This window comes from Protopterus annectens, chromosome 6.part1, assembly GCF_019279795.1.
Source record: "Protopterus annectens isolate FY-2018-M chromosome 6.part1, PAN1.0, whole genome shotgun sequence".
NCBI classification, from domain to species: domain Eukaryota; kingdom Metazoa; phylum Chordata; order Ceratodontiformes; family Protopteridae; genus Protopterus; species Protopterus annectens.
The window spans coordinates 208,021,198-208,035,480 of record NC_056738.1 but is presented as its reverse complement, the minus strand read 5'-3'; positions in this window follow the sequence as shown (position 1 = coordinate 208,035,480).

Sequence of the window (14,283 nt, the reverse complement as noted above, 5' to 3'; positions counted from 1 at the left end):
AAGTGGTGAAAAAGGGGTCACAAAGAGGGTAAGACAGTAGGGAAACAAGCTTGGGTTTTGCAGGAGGGATGTAGGTAAGGCCCATAGCTGCCCATTTCTTCATCAGCAACAGCTGTGCATATGTTTGTAATTTGGTGTGACATTTGATACCTTCCACCCCTGAGAGAGGTGTAAGGACAACAATAATACTAGTTGTACAGCCAATTGTAATTGATAGTTTCCATGTCTGGTAGACACATGTGCAGAATGGGAAGCTATGTATGGGGCGTAATTTTTTTGTGGGTACAGAGTGCCCTTTTTTTTTTTTTCAGGTGAGAGTGGTATGTCAGGTGAAGGAAGTCAGTATAGCTGGAGAGGTAGGTTGGGTAGGTCAACAGACAAGACAAACAAGACGCATACAGGGGCAGTGTATGACACGTGTGGGGGTGGTTCTCCTCCGGCCACGCTTGCAGAGGGGGGACGGGCCCCATCCCCTGCAGCACTTCCACCCACAGGTGGCACAGGGCCACCGGTGGAGGGTCCAGACTGGGCACTAGTGCCAGGTGCACTCGCCAGCTGAGGTGGGAGAGGTGGGTCCGCTGGAACCCGCCTTCCCTGTCGTTCTATGTTTTGCATTATGTCATGACAGTTTGGGTTAGTAACATACAATACCATTCGCAATTAGTTGTAACAGCATGCATTAGTATTCCCATTAACCAAACACCCAGATATTCACACCATTGAACAGCAAGCATAACACATGCATAATTTGAACAGCAGTACACAGTCCAACAAAATGCAGGGTTGATTGATGGCAACAGGCCATCAGGTTTGGATGTATGAACAGGGCAGATGCATCAACGGACATGCAAATATTTATGACCCATCAGTACAATGTCCAGGGGTGTTAATTGTGATTGCACATACCAATTTCACGTGGAATGGATTATATGTGGTTATAGGGTGGGGTAAAGAAAATATTATTAACACCTTCGAATACCAATACATATGCTGTACATTTCTAATAGCTACAGATATATACACACCACTGTTCTAACTACAGTTTCCTATATGATAACTACTTCAATTTGGTGATAGGACTGTTACTGCTACATCAATATACATTTTATTGTTATTCATACACGTTCATATCTGGCTTTGTTCAGCTACATCATCCTGCTACATTTGCTTTATATAGCTATAGACAACTGTGGATGTTTGATATTTCAGACAATCATACTATCTGCATATTGCAGACTGAGAGCAACATATCCAGATTTTGGGATACACATTCCAGCTGCAGCAACACTTTGGACACATTTCAAAGTTTGGTTCTACTTGTCACATTCATTTCATTCTCTACTGACTGCAGTATACTTTATACAGGGTTATTACTACTTTATTGGTGGATTCATAACTCTTTCTCACACCCTCTCACTTGTTTTCATTTTACTATTCAGGATGGTACTTACTTCTAGGCTTTATTGACATATTTTACCTGTAGTTATTACAATCCTTTCCAGCAGTCTCACTTCTGTCATGTTTCAGTATTTCAACAGGGATATATTTCACACATGTGAGTTGCTCATCTTCTGCAGCTGTACTTTTCAGCCTGCTGCAGGTTGTGCACTATGATATTACAGGTGGGGCATCTTTATTTCAGACTTTATTTCAGACATTTTCATTTTTCTGTTTGGATTTCAGACTGCAACACACTTTTGTAATCAAGCAATACTTGCAAACACTTTTACACTGTTACTTGCACATTTTATTACTTAGTGACTACACTGCACTCTTTTGCTAACTGTCATACTTTTATATTTCTTTACAGTTACTGGGAGTGGATTACTGACCTGCCTGGTGGCGCAACCGCACCAGCCTATCGCCATAGGCTCTGCGGTTCGCAGAACGGACACCTGCAGCTGTAATATAAATGAAGTAATATTGGAATACACATCTCCATAATATCAGCTAATTTAATTTCTTACATACATAATTAAATGTAACTTACTCAGTAGTGGGGCGTTGGGCATTTGCCGGGCCTCCTGGATCCAAAGGTTCAATTGGTCCTGCTTGCGTCTCTTTAGGTCCGCATGGTGGTGACAGACCTGCTCACCAGTCCTTGGAATCCCTGTGGCACTGGTAAGATCATGAGCCAACCGGTCCCATGCCTCAGCCCTATATGCTCCCCACAGGACCTGGCCCTGCATGAGTTGGGCCTCATGATTATGGTCTAGGAGCCAGACCATGTATCTGGACTCCTCAATGCCCCACCTCTGTGCTCGAAAGAAACTACCCTCACCTACACCTGACATTCTGGCTGCAAGTCAGTTCTACAATCGTTTATGCTGTGTATTCCCGCCTATGGGGCTTATATATGCCGTTTTTCCCGCACTTATCTGTGATTGGCCATTTTGGAATTGTATCCACTTCACAAAACCTGCTTTGTCATGCTCCACTTTCTATTCATTCCTATATATTTGCTATTACTGCATTTCTGAGTACAGCTGTTGTAGCTTAGTGGTTCAGTACCTTGACTATGGTGCATGGTATCCTGGGTGTAAACCTGGCCACTGCTTTTTATATTTTATGACTGTCTAGACAGGCTAAGGGGTGTGTCTGTGTAAAGGCAGTTTTGTTACAGCTTGCTCAACATTGCCCGTCGGTTAGCTTGTTGGCGCGGTGCGTAGCTCCACGCAAATGGGGTGCGCTGGTTTACGCCTCATTTGGCTGTCAGCACGCATATTACACTCAGCTCAGCTAGGGTCACACAGTCTCAGCGTGTATAACCACTGCTCAGCTACTGGCATTCATTTTGCACCTGTTAAACCACTGCTCACCTACGGGCAGATGCACTCACCCTGTTAAACTGTAGCTCAGCTATAGGCACGTCTGGCATTTTTTATTGTTTTGTTACCTCACATTTCTTCATAATAAATGAACTATTTCATTACATTTTACATAAAATGTGATTTTATATGTGTACATGTTTGTCAGGGACTTGTTTCGTGCTTATTTTGCTAAAAATAAAACTTTGTGTTGTGGGGGCTCAAACCATGAATGCCTGCTTTTCAGCTGACGTCTCTACCACTACACTATTGCTTCTTGGCCTACTTTGCATATTTAGTTCTTATATGCTTTCCCACTGACTGCTAACTGTAGCTGCGCTACGGGCACGCCCACGCAAACGAGCGCACTCACGGGCAAACATCTTTACAATTTAAAAAAAATATATAACATGTTCATTTATATATTTTCTGTTCATAGTCTGTGGGGGCATGTGTTGTGTTGTGTTTATTCACATTTCCGTGGACTCTGTCGTGGGTGTTTACTTTGGGCACTTTTACTCTTCTGGGGGCGTGTCCGCTTGCAGGACTAGGCCTACGGACACGCCCCCTACTTTCTTACACGGACCGTGTTAGCCTTAGGTGTGATTCAGCATGCTCTCATGAATATGCAAAGCATGCTGACATCACTCCGTTTAACTGCAACCTCCGTGTAAGAGTTATAACTCTTACACGGAGGCCTCATGAATCCTGCCCGAAATCTCTGTGTTGCCACCTGGCCCCATTTCAAACCACAACAAAAGGCATACTGATACTACTCACTGTGTTAACACATATGTACCAGGTTAGGTGCACAGATAGCCAAGCTGCACACCCAGGTGTTCCACAAAGGGTACCTGCTTGTTTACATCATAGCATACTACTGCAAAGAAGCAGCCTGAGAAATTGTATAGCTAAACAAGTGAAGCATAGCAATCCTTTCTCTTGAAACTTTGTTATTTTCCCAGAAATTTCACGATTCAGATTATTAGATTATTTATAGCTGCCAGGAAAGTGTCTTATGAGAAAATGGGAACTTAGAAGGTTCCAGCTAAACATATCTGGCACATCATGTCCACAGCATATTTTACAGATGAGATTATTTCAAAATGTTGTGAAAAGTAGCTTTTTAACATTTTCATAGTCTGCTTAGAAGGCTTGTTTATTAACTTCAAGTGCATGCCTGCAACTTCCCTAATTAAATAATCTCTCTTTCTTCTTCATCTCCCCACATACTTCTCCCATACATTTTTGTGCCTATCTCCCATTTGGCCGTATACTTTATATAGTTGTTGGCATTGTACTTAGCATGATTTGTATTGTTCATCAGAGCGTAGTCATGTGTATATTTGATAATAGTGTGAATATGCTGTGAAGCTCTTGTTGATGTGACACATATCTCATAAAACAGAATTCCCATTGCTTAGATTGTTATAATAACTTGGAATAATAAGTAATACATCTATTAAGCATATAAATAACAATTTACAATAAAAAATAAGTCCACCCATTTTTCTTAACGATTTGCTATGGTGAGGGTTGCAGTGAAAGCAAGATAAACAGGGCATACCAGGCTTCTTTATCCCTGGCAAAAGTCCCCAGCACTTCCTATGAGATCCTCAGGTTTTACTGGGCAAAGTGATTGACAAATGTCTCTAGCGTGCCCTTGGTCTGTCTTGGGTGAGGCCTCCTACTAGTGGACCATGTCTTGTACAGCATTGAAGGAAGGCATTCAGAAGCCATCCATACTTTGTGCCCACATCATTTTAACTTGGCTTCTTACATTATCATGGAGACTCATCTAGTCAGTCCTGAGAAGAAACCTTTTTTCCACTGATTAGCATTAAAATTCTGTAACCTAGGTAACAGCTGAGACATACACCAATAAGTAAATTGTGAGCTTAGTTCTATGAGTTAACTCATACAGCCAGTTTCTTGTAAAATTTTAACACTGATGTTATTGCATCCATCCACTGCTCTGTGTTTGACCCCCCACTCCACCCTCACTAATAAATAAGACTCTGGGATACCTCACCTTCTCTACAAGACATAGCAGTTCCCATCCATTCTCCAAACTCCAAACAGCAGTCTCCAAACAGTAATCAACTCTGTTTTGTCAGACAATCATGACAATCATGACATTTGATTTGGATGAGCTAATTCTCATACCATCACCTTCAAGATCATTGTTTAACTACACCAATGCATGCATATCTGTCCAGGATTAGTGGAGATGCCCCTAATTTTAGTTTAGAATTAAGCTTTTTTAATTCTAAAATTACACATTTTTCCAGAAAATCTAAGTTAATAGCACCAGCATTTATTCCCTAATTTGGGGAATTTCCCATTTGCTCTTAATTCTAAAGGTACAGGTTTAAGAGCTAAGCTGGAACTCATAGTTATTGTAGGGCAGGGTAGCAGTTGTCTACAAATAGCAAAGATATTATTGAGGGTACAGGAGATGACAGGCAACGTCTTCTACAGCGGAAAAATCAAGAACTGCATTTTATTGTTTCAGAGAATGGAACTTCTAGACTAAATGGATGCTAATGACATTTCCAGGGCAGTAGACATTGCAGTTTGCGTAACCACTACCATTTCTTGTAAAGAGATTTAGATTTGGATGGCAAAACAAAGGACAGTTAATTAGTGGGCATAACCTTTTATAATGAAAAAGTGCACTTAAATTTTAAAGAGGATATATTTACTTAATGTAATGAGTGACAGTGGTGAACCGAATATCTACCAATATCATATTCTAGTTTCATTATAAAGGAATTGGATTTGGTGAGGATGAGAGTGCAATTGAAAATCACAATGGAATTTTTAGTGTTTATTTTACTGCACTTACAACACTAGTTTGAAAAGGACTAAACCTGACAGCTGTAATTGAATAGGCACTTGCAGTATGACAGATCTTGATATCATCCTTCAGATTACAGATTGCTCTCACAACCTGATAAAATGTCCATTGCAGTCAGAGAAACTGTTTTTTTTTTCTTTTTGCGGTGTTCTGTCCTTTACATCCCCTGGGACCAAACCTCCCACACTCTCATACTCTATGAGCTTGTATATATCAACTCCACAATCACATAAAATTAGTTATACCTCTCAGCTATTCAGAATTTAACAGACTACCCTATTTTTATTTCATATGTTTGCCCTGTTCCTGAAATTTTTTTTCATCTTCTTGTAAACCACCAAGGTTTACAATCAGTAAATAATGACCGGCATTAGAGATGTATTATTCTTACTACTCAGAAAGATGTTGATGCAAAATGTGCTGGGCTATTAACTTTTTAAGTAAATAATACTAATATTTAAAAAATGTCCCTTATTTTGACCCTTTGCCCACCCCCCCCCCCCCCAATTATTCTTGGCTTTGAGCAGATTTCCAAGCAAAGAAGTTGAAAAGTTTGTTAGGGAATGGAGAAAATTCTCCAAAACAGTGCCTGATGGTCTCAGACAATCAATCACTCGCATAAGTGAACAAGAGATTTTTCTGTATTGTTGACATATGGAGAAGCTGACTGTGGAGGACTGGTTAACAGTCATTACAATCAGAAGTACAAGTGAAGTTGCTATATACAGAAAGCAGTTCCTGCTATACCTTGCCTACAGTTAGACCACTGCTTTGAGAAACAGCCTGACAGAACACGTTTGAAATGACTGCAGAGAAGCATCACTGTTGTGCCTTTCAAGCAAAACTGTTGGTTGAGTAGATGAATACAGCAGTGTCTGTGAGTTCATTGTTCTTCTGTTACAGGCACTGAACATTGTAGCATCATTTTATCTCTTAGATTTTATAGTAAAAGAATTGACAAGTCAAATTTGGTATCACAAATCCCAGCCTTTACTAGTGGTTTATTTTACATGTCACCTCCAGTTTTCTTCTATTGTGACAATGATGAGTTGTTGCTAAAGACACAAAAGTAAAAAAAAAAAAATGTTATGGAGCTGCATTGCTAAACTTGGGATTTCCATAGGTGGTGTTTGAGATTCCAACTCTTGCTAAAATAAATGCATAAATAAAAACTAAAGCTAAAGGATTAACCATTCCTACTATTAAGTTTTAGAACCCACAGGGAAAAAAGCAATCCTCTGTCTAGAACTCATGAATTGATCCAATTGCTGTGTGCTTACTTGAATTCTTCAGGTGTCCCAGGGACTAAGGCATTGCAGTATTTTAGGTAATGCACATTACTTAGTTCTGCATGATTCCTTAAGCTAAGGAAGATGGAAGAGCTTACACTACTTTTGATAACCTTACATAGTATTCTCAATATTCTGAATAATATATGCATGAAATTATTTTTTATGGGACAAGTCTCACAGGATTTTGTATCAGGACCATTGCTAAAATCATTTCCCATAATTTTCACGTTGCTCAGAAATTCAGAAAGACTGAAGTTTTGAACAAAACCACACAACATGGGGCATTTTCCTCCCCACATTGCTAACATACGGTAGCCATATGTGGACATAACATAAATACCTCTCTGTCTGCACTATCAGTGCACCATATTTCTAGAAGTCAGTTACTCTAGCCTGGTCAGCTATTTCAAATTGCCTTTATCTGAGGCCCCTCCCCCTTCACATGCACTCCCCCGTTCTATCCTGCTATGACATTTTGTATATTTCATTGGATTTGCTCTGCAATCCCCATGCAAATAAGACATTTTACTCATTTACTATTCTTTTGATAAAACAAGTACTTACTCATGTATGTTGTAAAGTCAGTTTATTCTATCTGTAGGCTGTCTTTTCTCACTTTCCTAGACTTTTTATTTTAGCTGAAGTCTTATTTGTTTCTCTCCATTGTTTTATTTGCTCATATCATGTCCTTTTCTCTCCACTCTAGTTCCAAATAAACTTGAGACTTTCCAGCCTCTAGGCTCTTATGTTCTTCTTGATAAATAAATTGAGAGCTTTGAATACGTGTTTCAGCCACTTACTAAGAGTGAGAGAGACGTTTATGTTGTTCTGCAACTAGGAATTCAAAGTTCCTGAATGATGCTCTCATAATGTTTAAAAGTATCAAATCAAGTGGTTCCATTGTCGTTTGTCAAGTAACATCCCAGTGAACTACAAACAAGCATAACTAATCATAGATTCATTAGAATTGAAAAAACAAGCCCTCTTATTCCCTTACTTAAATATACCAACTCCATAGTTTCACTATTGTGGAGAAAAGTAAGAAGTTGATAGAAAACAGCAATGATTTCCTATGACTAACACCAGTTGATGAGCTGTAACTCCTCTAGTTGTAATTGACGGGTCTATATCAAAAGATCGAAGTTTCAAAACTTTGAATCTGATATGTTCGACACCATATAATCAAAGCCTTGAAACTTTGAATCTTTTAACGGAGATCCCTGTACACAGTGGAAAGGGAGGATTTCCCTTTTCTGCACTGTAATGCGATCTCGAGTTGCTATATTTAAGTAGTGGGGAGTGTGGGGCTGCAGCCCCCCACATGGGGGGGTGCAGAGGGGCTTGCCCCCCTGCTTAGAAAGTTTAAATTTGTTTTTGTAGGTTGTTGTGTTTTATTGCATTTTTAATGTTTCAAGACTTTGATTATATGGTGTTGACCATATCAGATTCGAAGTTTTGAAACTTTGATAATGTAATATTTTATCCACTGATAACTAGAAAACCACTAGTAAAACTACTATGGTAAATGTTTTACTAGATTAAAATATTATTATGTTGTCATTGAATGGTTTTGTGCAGTGTGCCCAAGGGCTTCGGAGTAAGGGTAAACATGTCTCTGGCACACATCATTGCTTCACCATCAGTACAAGTTCTTTGTGTGAAAATCTGAAATTGTTATACTAACCCCTATAGGTCCAGCTTTGTAAAGTAAGGATATAGCTGTAGTGGTTTCTAAGCAGTATTGGAAAGGCATTATATTTGACCTGATAGAAAAAAAAATGTCCTTTAACTCTGCAAGTTTATATGATATAGTGTGTTGAAGACTAGGCTTCAGGGTGGCAATTAATCCACATAATAAATGCTCATATCTTTGTGAGTCTTCTACAGATGGTATTTATCCAGTTCCTGTCATTTATTGGGAACAATAAAGGTGAATCAAAGGACGAAGCCCTTCAGATGGACTGTCAAAACACATAACTCCATGAAGAAGGGCTCACTTCTTTGTTATTTGTTTACTGGCTATAAGTTAAAGGTTTGGTAACTTTGATAAGCACCGTATAATATGAAATTTCTTGTTAAAATTATCAGTGGAAGCCAGAACCTTGTTGATACAGTTATTTGCAAATTTTATTTTTATTTAACATTTATTTACTGGGAAAGTCTGACTATGACAGAGCCCATTTTCAGCAGAGGTCCGGGGATAAATGCTCCAGATGCATGTCTTTTAGAATATGGGAAGATACCAGAGCACCTGGAGGAAACCCACACAAATGCAGGGAGGGCAAGCAGACTCCACACAGAAGGCACCCTAGCTGAGAATTGAACCAAAGAACCTCTTGCTGTGAGGTGACAATGCTAACTGTTGTACCACTGTGCACAACCACTGTTCATGTCTTAGACATAAAATAAAAATAAAGCTCAAAAAAGCTCTAAAATCAAGTTGTATACAGATACAACAACAATGTATGTAGCATGTTGTGGTTATCAAGTCATACTTCTTGATTTTATTTATCTGTCTATTTATCATACAGTTAACGTAGGAGGAACAAATAATCTTTTACAGTCAGGACCCTATTACAAAGAAAAAAACAAGCAAAAAAAAAAAAACCAAGAAGCTCAATTACAGTTGCAGGCCATAGTAAACAATAACTTTTGTGAACACCATCTTGTAAAAAAAGAACATATTCCTATTAATACCAAACATTAAATGATGATAATAATAATTAATAATCACCACAAGTACAGTAAAAAGGATCATCATGAAATTGTAGTCATGTTGTCACAGTGCAGCACTAGAATTTAGTTTCATTGAAAAGGACTGTCTGCAGTTATGACAAGGAATTGCTTTAAGTGCACTGCTTACAAATGGTAATTGAGATACTAGTCCACATTGTAGGCCCAAGGATTGACAGTGAATGGGATTTACAAACTGAGAAGTTGGAGAGACTGGATATAACCAGCCCTTATGGATTGAGGTGTGGCAAACACACAATCACATAGTACAGTGGCACCATCTGACCCCATCCTAGGAGAACATCAACCTGTGATATGGGTTGGAGGTTTGGTCTCACCTACATATAAACCTGAGACTGTACAGTCTGATCACTCACAGCACTCAGCAGATGAGCCAGAGTATCATCCAGGTGCAGTCTGTAGCTACCCAAACAGTGTGCCAGAGTATCACCCAGGTGCAGTGTGTAGCTACCCAAGAAGATGTGCCAGAGTGTCATCCAGGTGCAGTCTGTAGCTACCCAAACAATGTGCCAGAGTATCACCCAGGTGCAGTCAGTAACTACCCAAGTAGATGTGCCAAAGTGTCATCCAGGTGTCATCTGTAGGTACCCAAGAAGATGTGCCAGAGTATCATCCAGGTGCAGTCTGTAGCTACCCAAGTAGATGTGCCAGAGTAGCATCCAGGTGCAATCTGTAGCTAGTGAAGCGGATGTGACAAAGTGTCATCCAGGTGCAGTCTGTATCTCAATGTGGAGGATTGGCAGTGCCTCCATCAATGCACAGACTGGCAGTATTGTCCAAAGTCAGGGTGGTGTACGTGCCAAGGGGATCATGGAGGGAAGTCTTTGCAGCCCTCAAATGCATTAGGAATGTTATGACACTCTGCCACCTTTCAGTATGGGTATCAATAATACCTAGCCTCCACTGGCAGTATACCTTACCAGTGAGCTCCATCTAAATTATGGTCCTATAGTACCAAACAGTCCCTGTCATAGGAGGCCCTAACTCTTACTGTAACAAGCCAGCAAAATTGCCCTAGGTCATGGTCACATAGTGGTGCCCTAACACCAACTCAGGAGGCAGTTATCCCTGACACAGAGTACACATCATCTCAAGACCTCATCTCTGCCACCTGTGACATGCTGCCCCTACCCAGTATGTGTAGATAGCTGTGTCTTATTGCGTCCCTTGGAATCTGTGAACATGATCACAGCTGTGATCTACTTCACCCTCCTTGGTAGAAATCGGTATGTAAGCATTACATGTGACATGTGGTGGAACAGCTGCACACATCAAAAATGGGTTTAATTTTTTTTCTGTATTATGAACTGATGGTTCAAGCAAAGCTAACAAACAGTAGTAGTGATTCATAGTTAGGTTTTGTAGTATTCAGCACTTGGCTGTGTAGGAAGCAGTCACACATATGTTCATAGCGATTCATAGTTTATAATTTCATAGATTCATAGTTGCGTTACACCCTAGTGAACAAACTGTATAAATAAATAAATCTATACACCAATGCACATTACAATATAGAAGAGCAATGCATGTCAAAATATAGGAGCTACAAGCAGCAAAAATGCTTAGAGTCACAGCAGCAGATGTGCAACAGCATCTAGTATATATTAGTGCCACAACTCCCATCCATGTACAAAAGGAAGCATCCAGTGACACTGTACATAATACTTAATAGCAAGTAATGCTTCATAAGTTCACTGACCAAGAAATTGTTGTTTGCTTACCTGTAGAGTGGGGTGTGCTTGGTTGATATGTATCTGCTACATATAGAAACTGCAGGAATGCATAGTCTTCCTACCTTTGTAGAGATCAAGGTATATAGAGCACTCATTATGATCACTGGAGGGATGTTACAAAACACCAACAGTGGCATGTTAGGTCTTTTGCAGGCATCTGCAGAACACATAACAAGTTCCTCAAATGTATGCTTCTGCATGTGGATGAGCTTTTCTGGTTTCCTAGCATGACAGATGAGACAGACATCGCTATGCATGGTTCTATGACATTGCTTACCCTCCTGAGAGCATGTCACATGTATAGCAACAGAGACCCCACCTGGTCCGCAGACACAGAGAAGAAGCTTTCATTCTGGGAACTGCCAAGTCATGTTTGAGGTACATGAGCTAGTAACCAACATGCTTGCACAAAACCCAGGTAGTTCCCATGACTTACATATGTAGGTGCATAGGTAAGTACTAGGCTATCAGCCCAAGGGCCTATGTAAGCCTAGCCAACAAGGTGTCCTGGCTTTTACCACCCAAAAAAGTTATTTTCCTGTGCCCCTGTTGAGCAGAGTCACAGAAGTGATCATTGGGGTGAATTTTCTAATTCCCATCTACTCATCAAGATTTTTCTTGAAGAGTGCTAATGAGGAACGCTGCTTGACATAGATAGGTAGCTTGTTCCAGAGTATGTGAAATCTCTGGGACAGGAATCTATCCCTCCAGCATGTTCTATTTATTGTGGTAACAAGGTTTAGGTTAGGTTAGAGGGATTGGGATTTCTTTAGGTGTAGAATGTCCAACAGCTCTGGATTTGACATAGCTTTGTATGTTAGGCAGAGATCACCTCTGAGTAGGCGATATGCTACGGAGTAAAGCTAGAGTTTTTTGAGACGGTCAGCATAGGACATCTGTTTGAGGCCTGTAATCCTCTTTGTGAGGTATTTCTGTGGCCTTTCCAGCTGTTGTAGATGTCTTGTGAGGTACATTCCAAAAGGGGCGTTGTACTCAATAATGGGTCTAATGAGAGCTGAGTAGAGGGAAACAATGACATGTTTTTTCCTGGATGAGAACCCTTTTGTGATGAGTTGTGCCACATAAAAGGATTTCCTGACTACTGTGGTGATGTGATTATCAAAAGAGAGACTACTGTCCACCTGAGTCCCAAGGTCTCATCACACTTTTGGCGTTGAGTGGACTGCTGCCTATGTGGCAGTTCATGGGTACAGAGTTTTTACCAAAGGGGATGACAATGTACTTTTTGGCATTTAGCATGAGGCCATGGTTCTGACACCAGGCATCTGTCTCAGTGAGGCCCTTCTGTAGGATGTCCACACCATTTGGGGACTCGACTATGGCACATAGTTTGCAGTCATCTGCGAACTTCATCAGCCAGAGGCCCTCTGTGTTAGCCCTTACTTCAGAGAAGTAGATACCAAACAGGAGAGGACCCAGGACTGAACTCTGTGGTACTCCACTTGTCACTGGTTTGAAGTCAGATTTAGAGTCTGCAACTTTTACAGTATGGGTTCTTTCAGTGAGCCAGTTGGCAACCCATCTTATGATGTATGGATTTATACCCAGTTTAGTGAGTTTATCTATAATTCCAGAATGGGGGATGGTGTTGAAAGCATGAGGTCAAGATAGGCTGTGTGAACTGCCTTACCCTTGTCTACGGCTTTGGTGACTGTTTCAAAGAAGTCAATCAGGTTCAGGAGGCATGATCTGCCTTTCACAAACCCGAATTGGGTGGGGTCCAGAGTTTGGAGGTTACCAATGTCTTTATTAATGAGTTCCATGATGATACATTCCATGGCCTTGCAAACCAGGCTCATCAGGCTAATAGGGTGATAGTTCCTGGGGTCGGTGGTGGCTCCCCCTTTGTGGAGTGGTATAACTGTTGCTGTACGTTATTCAGTGGGTACAAAGCCTGATGTGAGGCTATGATTGAACATGGTGCTTAGGTGAGGGGCCAGTTCATTCTGAAGTTTATGTAGAACGCAACCTGGGATGTTGCCCAGTCCCATGGAAGCTGTGTTCTTGGCTTTGGAGAGTCCAGTTTTTACCTGCACAGTTGAGATTCAGGGGCTCTGCATTCTTCCGGTATAGATATGAGCCCATTAGGGGGTGAGAGGGGGGTAAAGTTAGCACTGAACCTATCAGCCAGGATGTTGGCGATATCAGTTGGTTCTGTAATTTTCCTGCCATTGTGCTGTAACTCAGAGTAGACCTGGGTGTTGCCATTGAGATTCTTCACATAGCTATAGAATGCTTTGTGGTTGTCCTTAGAATCAGTGGCAATCTTGTTTTCATAGCTAACTTTGGAGGATATTATGAGGGATCTCAGATTCTTACTGAGGTTGACCAGGGAGCTTCTCCACTCATGGGATTTTACTCTCTTCTGCAACAGTTTTTTCCTTCTGTTGTAGAGTTTGTTTATATCAGGGAACCACCAGATTGGCTTCCTTTTTTTGTAGGATAGCGTCTTGGTTCTATTAGGGATAGCACGATCCATGCACTTGTATAAGTGCTTATAGAGTGCATTTGTGTAGGACTCTGCAGACATAACTGTATTGCCCATCTGCATGGGTGTCATGAAGTTTACCACTTCTGTCTTAAGAAGCATGAAGTTGGCTTTGGAGAAAAATATTTACTGTGGTTTCCTTAATGGGGTGGGTACAGGATGTGGATATCTATGGTGATTAGCTTATGGTCAGATCTGACCAATGAGGAGTTGACTTCAGATGTGGAACACCAGTCACTCATGTTGGTAATGACTAGGTCTAGGATATTGCTGCCCCTGCTAGGGGTGTGGATAAGTTGATCCAGGCATTGGAGTTTATGAATTCCAG